The sequence below is a fragment of the Cantharellus anzutake genome (genome assembly GCF_015039405.1).
Source record: "Cantharellus anzutake strain C23 chromosome Unknown EI90scaffold_129, whole genome shotgun sequence".
Classification (NCBI taxonomy): Eukaryota; Fungi; Basidiomycota; class Agaricomycetes; order Cantharellales; family Hydnaceae; genus Cantharellus; species Cantharellus anzutake.
The window spans coordinates 86,965-99,548 of NW_024067079.1; positions in this window are offsets into that span (position 1 = coordinate 86,965).

The window sequence follows — 12,584 nt, forward strand, 5'->3', positions numbered from 1 at the left end:
GATGGCCCTTCCTCAGGCGTTACTGTCCCAACTGCACCCACATCCGACATTGCTACTTCATCTTCCCCCACTCCCTCTGTTACCCCCGTTGTCCAAGCCCCACTGAAGATGAACGTTTTCAAAACCAAACCCGCCACTGCGTCTCTCAAGCCAACAGCTCCACTCAGAATGAACGTGTTCAAGATGGCAGCCAAACAGCAGCCGTCTTCGTCTACGCCTGCTTCGAGTAGCACACCATTGGGCGGTGAGATGACGGCGGGTGGGGTGAAGCGGGGGAGAGATGATCAGCCCATGTCAACTGCGCAGAGATTGATTTTGGAGGATCAGGAGAGAAAGAAGAGAAGGATGAATGCTGCTGTTGTTTGATTAGTTGAGGCAGAATTCCGTTGACATTTGGGCATTGCGAGCAGTTCTTTACATTTCTTTGTAATTTGTTACATTCAATAGGTAGATGTGATGATCGATGGCCGCGACTTCCTGTACAGAACTCGTCGCAAGCACTCCCTGCAGCGAGTTCCCATCATCGGCCCCTTTAACCAGGGGTGTTCTAGGTAGCCTATGCGTCATTTGATTTGGAATGGAGGGCTGGTCATGGTGTTATTAATTTCCCAAGCAGGCACACCTCCCACTCGCATTGCCTTTTCAACCGCTTCGAGGCACTTCCCACAACGTCCTCTCACTCCGTACATTGCAACCATCTCATTCATTTTTACATGCATCGTCCCGCGCCTGCGGACCAAGCATGCCGTAGGCACACTGCTTCTGGGTACCCTAGTTCTTACGCACTGTGTCGCGCGATCGATGGTCTTTCATCAGCTGGTCCTACTTTCTCGGGACCAACTACGCCTAGTATGACACCAACCGTGTCTCTGCGCTCCAGCCCAGTCCCAATTCAACGCTCCGATTGACACTATCTTTCCTTCACTCGCCATGATCACTTCTTGCTGGATAACGATCTCTTCTCTTCATCACCTCGTTTTGGTGTCCTTGTTACCCTCCACGCGAAAACTCGAACTGATGACATCCCCATCTGGTAATTCCATTACCAAGTAGGTCGGCCACTGCTCCGGCTAGTAAAGTGTTGCCGTGATTGTCTAGAACTTGACTCTCCCCTGGTCAATCCAGTTGTAATTACGCTTATCCCGTGGAACTACTCCCTGCCGCTGGAAATGTTCGCTTCTACGAGTGAGCCTAAGAAGTACAATGCGTACCTTCGGAATTATTTTACTTGTTTTGCATGACACATCCCACTTGGTACTCGAATGACATGTTTGGCTAGTCTCTAAATTCGTAGGGCTAGACTACAGTTTGCTACAGCAAATAGTGATCTCTTGACAGATGCAACAAGTGTAGAGCGTTGGCAACACTCACAATGCGTAGCGTCGTTTCATGGAAGAGGTGCGCCCATACTTGCATCCTATCGCTTCTCTTAATCACATCGTTGCAGAATTTCATGTCTGCATCTAGCATTTGAGATATCACCTCATTACGACAGGACTTCCTCTTAGCACTCTCGGATTTTGGGTTCCGCGACGTCTCCCTATCTAAATGTGAACAGTGATAACATGGATCTTGTGAAAGCGGTCATATTGGGTGCTCTTTGGCCTCGCGCCACACGTATCTCCATGCCGAAAGCAACGTTCGACCAAAGGAGATCACGATTTTCGATAAGAATGAAGGTCGTACAAATCGCCATATCTTGCCTATGACGGCTACGACAAAGACATTTCTCCGGGATGCCACCGAAGTAAATTTTTCGGTACGACAGATCCCCTTCTAAAAATTCATTTCCCCAATTAAGTACCACTCTAGCTTCTTGGAGGGCAAGTCACCATATATCACACCAAAGGAGGAATAACGGTAGGAAAGCAAGGCTGGATTAAGATGCGAGCATGGTCACGCATTGGAGTGTTGGTCAACCAATTGCGCCTTCTGCTCGATGCTCAACTTCAGGAATCGATCCGTTATTCAAGCGATGGTTGATTTAATTACGAATGACGGCTTGGTTGGAGACTGAAACCTTGTACCTTACAGCCCTTTTGAGAGAATCTGTGAGTTCAACTTAGCGAAGGCACGGTTCACCGTATCCAATTTGGCGGAAACGGAACGGGTCCGGTGTTCAAATAGGCAGGTTACCAGCCTCTATTAGAGTGTTCGGAGAGGGTAAGTTGTGCTGGTTGAGGGATCGAGGACTCTGATCGAGTCATCCGGCAAGAATAAGGCATCGGTGCTGAGTGGTTGCCCGGGGGCTAACCCCATGAGGTGATCATCGTTCCAGCCGTGCAGCGCGCTTGTCTCTGTTGAGTACGTAGTAGTTGAGATCGTACCGCATAGAAGAACTGAGAACTTGAGACCGCTTTCAGAGCAGAATCCAGCCAACGAGAGCTTGATGAGGACTTCTGCTTTCGCCAGAGCCTGTATTTTATGCCTCCTGGACACCTTTTCCATGACAAACCCACCATACAGACGGCTCTGTGCTTGCAGTCAAGCTTTCTAGAAAGACATGTTGGGTGTTATTGTCAAATAGCTTCTCATGGCCAATGTAGTTGATTTCGGACGGTCGAATAGGGTCATACACGGCGACTTTGCCTTCGATCGTCAACACTGTTAGAATTCTTGGTACTATGGTGTACGCTGTGACCAACTCACGTTTGGTGATGTTGAGTCGTGTGGCGTCTAGATTTCCACCTTTTGCCTTTCTTGGTCACATCGGTGCCAAATTAAAGTCAGTGCGCATTCATGGCGCCTGAATATAAAAACCTAATCTTTGGACAACCCAACCTTCCCTCAGTTCACGTACAACGGGACTGAGCGACAACATCGCTAGTCCTCCATTTCGTCTTATAAACATTACGTAAAATCCGACGCTTTGGCTTGCGGTCGCGCGTCCTTTTCATCTCTCTTCATACATGCATGTTGGTTATCTCAACAATTCACCTCTCATTGTTTCTTCCCATTTTCGTCTCCATATGCATCTCCATCAATCGCCGGTCTTCTGTTTCCAACACCTCATACGGTAACAGTGGTATTGTCGAAGTCTCGGATCAAGCGCACATTGTTTCGTCCTCGCAGTCGGGACAAAGTGATGTACGCGTTAAATGGGGTCATGTTGTCCGCCCTGTTCGATAGTAGTCGGTAAAAGCGTAAGCACTGTCCAACGTCACTTGTCGACGCTGAACTTTTCGTGTGATTGGAAACAAGGGAAAGGGCTGGCCTGCTCACATGTATGAAATGTGTGAAATGAGTTACACAAGATCTGCCCCTGCACCGCTCTCGATCTCCCTCCCTACCTCAATTAGAATCTCCGCTCGAAGTTCAACTCTCCCTCATCTCAGCTGAACCGAAGACCATGTCCATGACCCATATATATACATGTACTCTGCTCACTGTCCGTCGGCCCTGAGCTGTGAAGATATTCATCAGAGGTGGGAATGTGGGCACAGATATCTGCGGCCACAGGACTCGGGAAGCACCGCATCCCGTCCGATCTGCGAAGTTAAGCCGAGTACCGCTCAGTTAGTACCATGGTAGGGGACTACATGGGAATCCTGAGTGCTGCAGTTTTTATTTCATCTTTTTGGTCCTCCTTGGCTTTCTACCACCTCATCGAGACCAAATTACGTTCTATCTTTCTCTGTCTCTCAGTCAATTGATTATTTATCGTTTGTCCTACAGTACATTATTTATTATCCTTCGATCTTTTCCCTTGTTACCCTATAATCCACACAGTTTCTTCAGAATGTGTTTTCACCTGGTGCAGGTTGCCGCGATGCAGCGCAAGCACTCTAGTAAGAGAAGGTAGGTCGTTGTCTGGAACTGCACATCCGAGAGGCGATATATGAGTTCCCGCATTCAATCCGCCGTGTTCATGTCGTCAAGGGATATAGAACGACTCGTCATAGCACAACAATCCAGGAATAAGTCGGCCCGCGAGGCAAGCCGTGCGGGAGCCTGGACATGTAGCGTGGGGAGCTATTTCCTTCGCTTGTCATCCGGGGGAAATCCTCAGCATGGATATGTTGTAAGACAGCAACGGTTGGTTCGACGCTTAGCGCAAGGATACCCGACCTACATTATCTCGGTGAGACGCCCGATGATTGATGTTAGGTTTATTTCTAGTCGGTCTCTACTGTCTTATCACTATATGTTTATTTAACATTTATCTTCCTTTTTCCGACCTGTTGGTCGCTTCACTTTCCTTTATTTGTAATAATCCTCACTCCTGTTACATTCGAGTAATCGACGCTTAAAAGCTCGATGTTTACTTCGCTGACGCCCTCAGTTCTCATTGCGTTCACATCCGCGAGACTGAGTATTATTCTATTCTAGTCCGCATTAGGATAGAGGTGCAGTCGAATCATATTCCCATCCGCTCTACAATTCATAGAATCGTGTCTGGAACACGTAATTGGGGGGCCATCCTGGACGTTTCGGACTGGAGTTGAGTGCAGTTGTTAAGTTGTGTAAGTGCTAACGAATATGAGGTGACATTGTCTCGACACTCATCCTCATACTTCCAATTGATCATATGGGCAGCCGTACACACCATAGCTCGACGCACTTGCATGTAATGGCGTGCAGGAATTTTTCTTTTGACCCATGCTTCTGCAGTGCTTGCACTCCTAAGCTTCGTCCCACCCTCTCTCATCCCCAGTTAATTGTTCGGGTGGCCATAACTACCCGGCACCATCTTATGGTCACATAAAGGGGACATATAGGGAAGAGAATTGGGGAGGGGCCATGATGAGATGTGCAACAGGCGATTCAGCTAATAAAAAATCTGCGAATTATTAATCTCACTCGGTGGTTCCTTCATGTGACTGCAGACGGGAACTGTCTCAGAGAGTGTGCATGTGGAGACGATAAAGAAATTCACTTTATATCAAGAATGAGATCTAGCTAGGAGGGTATTTATTGAAACGGTGGTAACGTTAGGCAGGATCGATTCCAGCCTCTACTGAAGTAGATGATAATGTCACGAATAACCTCAAACAAGCAAGAATGAGAATGTCTCAAATACTCAGGGCCACCGATATGCCAGATAACCAATGCAGCTAACGTTTATATATATAGTGATGCATATGAATTTCTTTCTTCTTTTTTTTTTTTTTCCTTCCATAGCCTAGCTTTCGCTATCGGCAGTAACAGCCCGATAGGCACTTGTCGATGTGACGACCTCAACTTATAATTCATTCTTCGTCCTACACGGCGCCAGTGGCGTTACCGCTCACAAGAGGAGGCACGATATATCATATAATTACATAAGTGTTGGACATCACTGTGGCAATGACTAGAGACCTTTAACCCGTGGGGTGCTCGTTCCTCGCACACCCACGCGTTTAGCGGTCTCTAGCTCCTGCGGAGGGCATCGGGGCTGCGCCCCGAACCCCCCTGGGGCGTTGCCCCAGACCCCATGCAATGTCATCCTTGTTATTATTGTTCCCCTTGTGCTAAAGAAATAATAAGATATATGGTGATTATTTATGCACCAAGGGGCCAGCCCCTTGAACCCCTGCTCCTGCGGAGGGCCATTGGGGCGTTGCCCCAAACCCCACTCCTGCGGAGAGCCTTGGGGCTGCGCCCCAAACCCCCCCCCTATTAATCATGCCACAGAAATGAGAAAAGCCTATTCTTGTTATATTGTCCTCCTTGTGCAAGTAAAGATGCAATGGGATATATATTAATCAATCAGAACATCATGATACACTACATTTGATGTCAAAGAGTCATGGTGTCCAGGAGGGAAAATGACTTTAATGTTTTGAGGAGAAGTAACCCTTGACAGTGCAACATAAAGTTGTCCATGACTGAAGCATGGTGCACGCAAATCAAGCCCCACATGCTTCACAGATTGTCCCTGTGCCTTGTTCACAGTCATAGCAAAGGCCAATGCAACTGGAAACTGCCGCCGTTTGAGGATAAAGTTCAACTCCCCTAAGTCTGATGGTGTGAGGGTCATTCTTGGGATAAAAGCAACTTTCCCATGATGAAAACCTCCAAGGACATGGGCTTGAATCACTCTCCTTCCCAGATGCTCAACACGAAGGCGAGTTCCATTGCAAAGTCCATCCTGCACTGACAGGTTTCGGAGGAGAAGAATTGGGGATCCAACTTTCAGGGCCAATTTTGAAATAGGAACACCTGATGCATTGATGGAGTTGAGGTACTCCACTGGAATGGGATCAGGATGGTCAGCACCCTCTTCGTCCACAGCAGAATCAGCAGAGTCATAAATCATCTCCTCCCCAGGAAATTTGGCTAAGATGCGTTCATTGATGGAATGGACATCAGCATTACATGGAGCAAGGATGATGTGATCAGAAAAGTATGGATCTGGGTGATTAGGAGTGGAAATATTGGGGTAGGTGACTTCGATAAGGTCTTCAAGTGTGGCACCTCTTGAAATGACCATGGATTCAGGAAGCCGAACATGAGTGGGCGAGTGTTGATTGCGGCCATGACCAACATCAAGCAGCCATCGAGCAAATTGCCTAACCTGAGGGTGTGCCCCATTCTCCAAACGCATATTTTGTGTCAAATGGAAGACATTGAGCTCTCTCCAGATAGAAGACTTGCAGAGGGTCACACCAACAATGATCTCTCTTGAGCCTCTGGGGACAACTGGGAGGACTTGTTGGAAATCCCCACCAAAAACCATGGTCAAACCTCCAAACCGACGATTATTGTGGCGTAACTCCTGCAATGTCCTGTCAAGTGCCTCAGGAGCATGACGGGACATCATAGGGGCTTCATCCCAGATGCAGAGGACATTTTGAGTAGCAAGAATATCACCTAAAGGAGAATGGTGTTCGATTCTGCAGGTGGAATCCTCATGAATCTGGAGAGGGAGTTTGAAGGTGGAATGGGCTGTAGCGCCATCATGGAGAAGAATGGATGCCACCCCAGATGAGGCACTGCAAAAGACAATTTCACCACTGCTGCGAATAGTCTTGGCAAGGAGGTTGTAGAGGAATGTCTTGCCTGTGCCTCCAGGCCCATGGATGAAGAAGACACCTCCCCTCCCATTCCTAAATGCCTCAAGAATGGTATTGTATGCCAATCGCTGCTCGACGTTGAGCAATGGAAGTGCGTCATGGACCTCCTGGTGCAGCAAGTTACGGTCATAGTGTCTGTGCTGAGCCAAGAGTGGATTTCCCACAATCCCATCCCAGTCAATCTCTGAACGTGGCATAGAGGGACAGATTTGAGCCATGTTTTTTCCACCTTGATGTATCAGCTGTTCAATCAGGTGTAGGCCATAATCATAGACCTCTTCTTGGGTTGGTGCTTGGCACAACCCCCTCCGAATCAGAGTTCTTTCCAGGTCATCACAGATGCTGGCACGGAAGTCATTCCACAGAGCTTCAGGCTGAGTGGGAAGACAGTGAAGGAGGATGGAAGCAAAGAGTTGGCGAAGGGTCCATCCAGTCTGAAGGTTAGCAGCTTCTCCCAGGCAAAGACGCCATTCACCATCATCCTCAAGCAGTCCAAGGGCAATGCAGGCTTGGCGAAAGGTTGGATGAACAACATGATCAACGGTCCTGAGACTTTCAAAGCCTGTAGCCCCTCGAACAGCTGTAAGGAGGAGTCTAAGGTAGAAGCGCTCGCCTGATGCTGGTGCAGCTGCATACATACGACCAATAGCAAAGAAGGGTCGAGTACGCAGCTTCCAAGCCTTTTCTTTCTGCATCCATGCATAGTGCTGTGGGAATTCTTGGTACAGAAATTGCCTTGAAAAACCTCGAATGAGTGGATCAGAATTGGCCTTTGATCAAAAGATTAGAGATTGATGGTGGACTGAAAAATGTAAAGACTTACTGCAAAGTAGGCAGTGAGTTTTGTCTGCTGATTCTGATTCAGAATCTCCTCAACATTATCTTCTTCGTGGAAGACGATATGCTGCATATTCTCCTCATGCACAGGGAGGCGGATGATGTTGGGCTTGTGGACATGAAGCTCATACTCCATAAAGCGCCAGAATGCCTCACATGCACCAATCCACCGAGTGTCCAAGTAGATCTTGACTTCATCTGGGCCATTAAACATGACAGTGGCACGGTCTGGACCCTTTGCAATGTACTTGTGGATGTACTTGGTTGCTTTTAGTAGGGAAATTTAGCATTCACATATAATATATAGCTGAAAAGGATATTATAACTCACCTGCATACATGTTTGCACAAAACTCTACATTGACATGGCATCCCAAACGGAGTAAGAGATGGGGGTTGTAAGGGACTACATGCCTGTTGTTGAGTTGTTTGCCAGCCTTCTTGACTATCCTTCCATTGTCTCGACGGCGATAGGTTGGGTAACCCCTTTCATCCATGGTTGTAGAATTAGTAAAGGCTTTGGGAAAACCTTTCTTGCAATGACCATGGTCATCAAGGCACCGCTTGGGATCACAGACATGGATCATGCACTGGACGACCAATGCATATAAGGCAGGCTCTGTCTGTGGATCAGGGATTTCAGCCCTGATGACGGCATCGATGTCATCTCCAACCCTTGGCTGATGCTCATTTTTGACCCAAATGAGGATGTGAGCATGAGGGAGGCCACGCTTCTGGAATTCGATGACGTGGACATGTGCAATGGTCTTGCCAAAGAGAGGGTCTTTGTAAAGATCTTTGACGAATGCACGTAACTTCTGATAGAAGACTCGACAAACAATGTCAGGTCTGTCAGAAGCTTGCTGGCCAGGTTCAAGAGCAGCTTGAACCTCTGGCCATTGTGGATTAGCAGTGACAGTGACAAAGTAGGATGCAAATCCAAAGAAGCGTGTGATAGCCATAGAATCCTGGAAGAGTTGGAGCATGTTGCGAGTACTGCCAGGATGGGAGGAAGGAAGGATGAGTCTCTGGCCAACTTCAGCAGGGTCTCGATTGCTGCGAGCAGCATCGATAAGACCTTGGTAGCATTCAGCACGAATGGCCTTTTGATTTGCCCTGACCCAATTAAGTCGCATCTGCTCGTTTGCAGCCCAGTGATCTACCAAATACTGCAGGAATAAGCGGCCTAAAATAAGATGTGAGTGAAGCAATCATATATATATGGTTTTAGAATTACATACCACCATGCAAAAGAAGGCTTGAGTCTGAGGCCCACTGACCATTCTGATTTTGGATCTCACGTTTGAATAGACAGTATGCATGGAATCGGGTGTGAGATACTCGGGAGACCTTCCTCCTCTGCACTACAGCAACGCCTGGTTCCTCATCATCGTTGTCATCGTTGCGCTCCCCATCATGATCTTCATCTGCAGTTTGGGCATTGTGGAAGGGAATCCCCACATGCCAACCAAACTCTCCATATGGAAAAAGAAGGACATAATGGAGTGGAGTGTAGGCAGGATGAATCTCAGAAATGCGCTGAAGTGGGCCACTGACTCGATGTAAAATGATGTCGCGGGTGTTGTCCACATCTGTACCATCTCCAGGAATGATGGCTGCAATCTCATCCATGACAGGAGCATTATAGCGCCGTTGGTCTTGCTGGATGTCGATATGAATGCGTAAAGGGAGGTCACGCTGATCGGGAGGAGTATGCTGCATTCGCTCATGGCCGTTTCTGTTTTACACATTTAATTAATCGATTAAGTGCCTATTTTCTTTGGAAAAGAGCTTACCTATACACTTGTACCCAAGGGTTATGCTCTACCATCATATCATGCAGATCAAGCATGAGCTGTGGGTCTTGATCTGCATTTCGATCGATATGGAATTGGTTCATCTGGCGTCTTGCTGCATCATCATGGGGATCGTAGATATAGAGTTGAGCATATTTTGGTTGTTGCCCTTGTTGTGGCAGCAGCGAACCAATGCGATGGTAGAACTGCCCATGGACTCGAAAGGTGTATGGCCCAGCACCTGGGACTGGCTGGTTCATATGATTGACAAAACCATCCTGGGCACGTATTCCACATGAGACGAAAGCAAGAGCAGCATTATAGCGACGAATGTGTTTACGAAACTCTCGAGCCTTGATCTTGAATGCATCTGATTCATGTGGGGAATGAGAGTGGACTGTGAGGAGACGATGGAGTAGTGGAGGAGGGGAAAGTGGGTGAGGGAGTCGAACCTTTCCTTGCAGACAGCAAGAGCCAAAACGTGGGTGATTGACTCGCGAATTTGCAAGTTTCTCCCTCTCCCAGTGCAAAGCCCCACAGTAGGGGCAACGAACGTTCATTTCGCCCAGATTGTCTGATGCAGTTTGTATGTTTGGACCCTCTCTATATGGGAGCCAATACTGCTGGACGATCTGATGATCTGGATGAAGGGGTACTGGGGGACGAAGTGGGGATGGAGGGAGATTGTGGCCACGTGCACGTGGTGCTGGTGGAGGAGAGGGGAAGCGGCGGCCAAGTGATTGGGCACGACTTGCGATACCACCTCTAGGACCCTGTTGTAGCCCATGCTCTCCTTGGCCTGGTAAAGATTGACTACGAACATGACCTGCTCGACCATGGGCCCTTCCACGGGGCCTTCCATGGGGTGTTCCACGCACGTTAAGTGGCCGATGAGGGGGCAATTGATTGTAGGCTTGCAAGCGTTCCAGAGCTGCAGCATCTCCCTGATTGATGCGATCCAATGCTTGGGCCCATCGATCATGTGGAAGAGGCTGAGGGGGCTGTTGGTGGGGAGCAGGAGCACGCTGTGCAGTTGGAGAATGGAGGCGGCGTTCATCATGACTTTCTGAGCGGTGGGCACGTCGAAAAGTTTCAGGGCTTGGTGTTCGTTGTGTTCATACTTCAGGCCGTGATTGTCTTTCATCAGCCCTAAAGATTGGGCATGAAACACTGTTGATGATTGAGTTTTAGAGGGAATCTCACATTGTGATCACAGTTTCCCAAGATTTTGCAAGATTTCCCCCAGAAGTGGCAACAGAGTGTTGAGTTGCTCAATATCAGAGATATCCAAAGTGTTATAGTTAACAGGGGTTGCAGAAAGCACACAGAGAGAGAGAGAGAGGCAGAGGCAGAGGCAGAGAGAGAGAGAAGTTGATCCGATCACCGATCAAAGTCACATGACTTGTTCCATTGAATTGAAAAGCTGGCAAAGTAGATAATTGCTATATATCTCGCTTGATACTGGACCAAATGTCCTGAAAATTTGGATAATGTTTTGTATATTATCAACGCAAGTAATCTATATTTTTACATATTTTTAAGACATCTATGAGGTGCTGGAGAACGTTTCCCACGCACAGATCATCCGCGGAGCTGACACTGGATTTGTATCTCTGTCAGTTCTTGACCGTTTCTCGTCGGGTCTTTTGCAATGGGCCCGCATTAATCTCCTCTTCATTTATTATTGTTAGTGCAAGTCGTTAATCGGCGTGTATGAGGAAGTAGCACGATTTTTCCACAAATAAACCATGTACATTAATATCTCTGTCAATTCCCATTCGTTTTTGGTCGGGTTTCTTTTGATGGGCTCGAATTACCTCCCTGGTTAATTTATATTATTGGTGCAAGCCGCGAATAAGCGCGTATGAGGCGGTAGGACATGTTTTTACATTTTTTCACAAAAAAAGCATGTAGATTCGTATCTCGGTCAATTATCATTCGTTTTTCGTCGTTCCCTTTTGTACATGCTTGTATTAACGCCCTTTTCCTTTTATATTATTGACGCACATCGCGAATGAGGGTGTATGAGGCGGTGGGATGTTTTTTCACATTTTTTCACACAAAAACACATGTACATTCATATCTCTGTCAAATCTTGTTCGTTTTTCGTCAAGTTTTTTTCAATAAGCTTCTATTAACGTCCCCCATATTCTATATTATTAGCGCACATCGTCAAACAGCTTGTATGAGGCGTGGACGCTGTTTCCCACGCACACAACTCGCGCTGGGATGGGCCACAACTCATATCTCTCTCAGTTCTCAACCGTTTCGCATGAAATTTTTTGCAATGGGTTCATGCCAACGTCCTCTCCATTCGTTATTATTGTCTCACCACAGTTTATCCAGCGCAATGGCAAGATGCCACCAACAGGCTTGAGCGCGGGAAAAGCTTATATAATTAACTGTGAAACAATACATTCAACCTCACTTAAGTATATAAGTATATATAACATTTGCTGTATTATGCTCCAAGTCCACCACGGGGAAATGCGTTCAGGCACGTCCCTAATCGGGTGGGTCAGGTGCATATCAGGCAGTATCCCAGCCTCTAGGTGCTCGTTCTGCAACAAGCCATCAGATCGCGTCTGGAGCTGATGCAATCATATCAATTGTGCCACTTTCGCACATGGCTTCCAACACTCCCCTTGGAAGTGCCTCCAATGAGAAGCCACTGCACCCGTGCATTCATGTGACAGTACAATGGCATTCCCGATGCACTTTAGCCCTTCGACAGTTGGAACGTCTCCACCGGAGTTGTGTTTCTGGGATCCCTCCAGTGTCCTTGGCCGTAAGCCTTCCGCTCTGGATTGGGATTTGTGAGTAACAATGCACAGTGTTATCACTGCAACTCACGCCTTGGTGAGTTGAATGTTTTAACATTGTATATGATAGGTGAACATTACCGAATTCTGAAACGCAAACACGAGCAATTAAATGGGAAATGAGTGTAGTTTCAG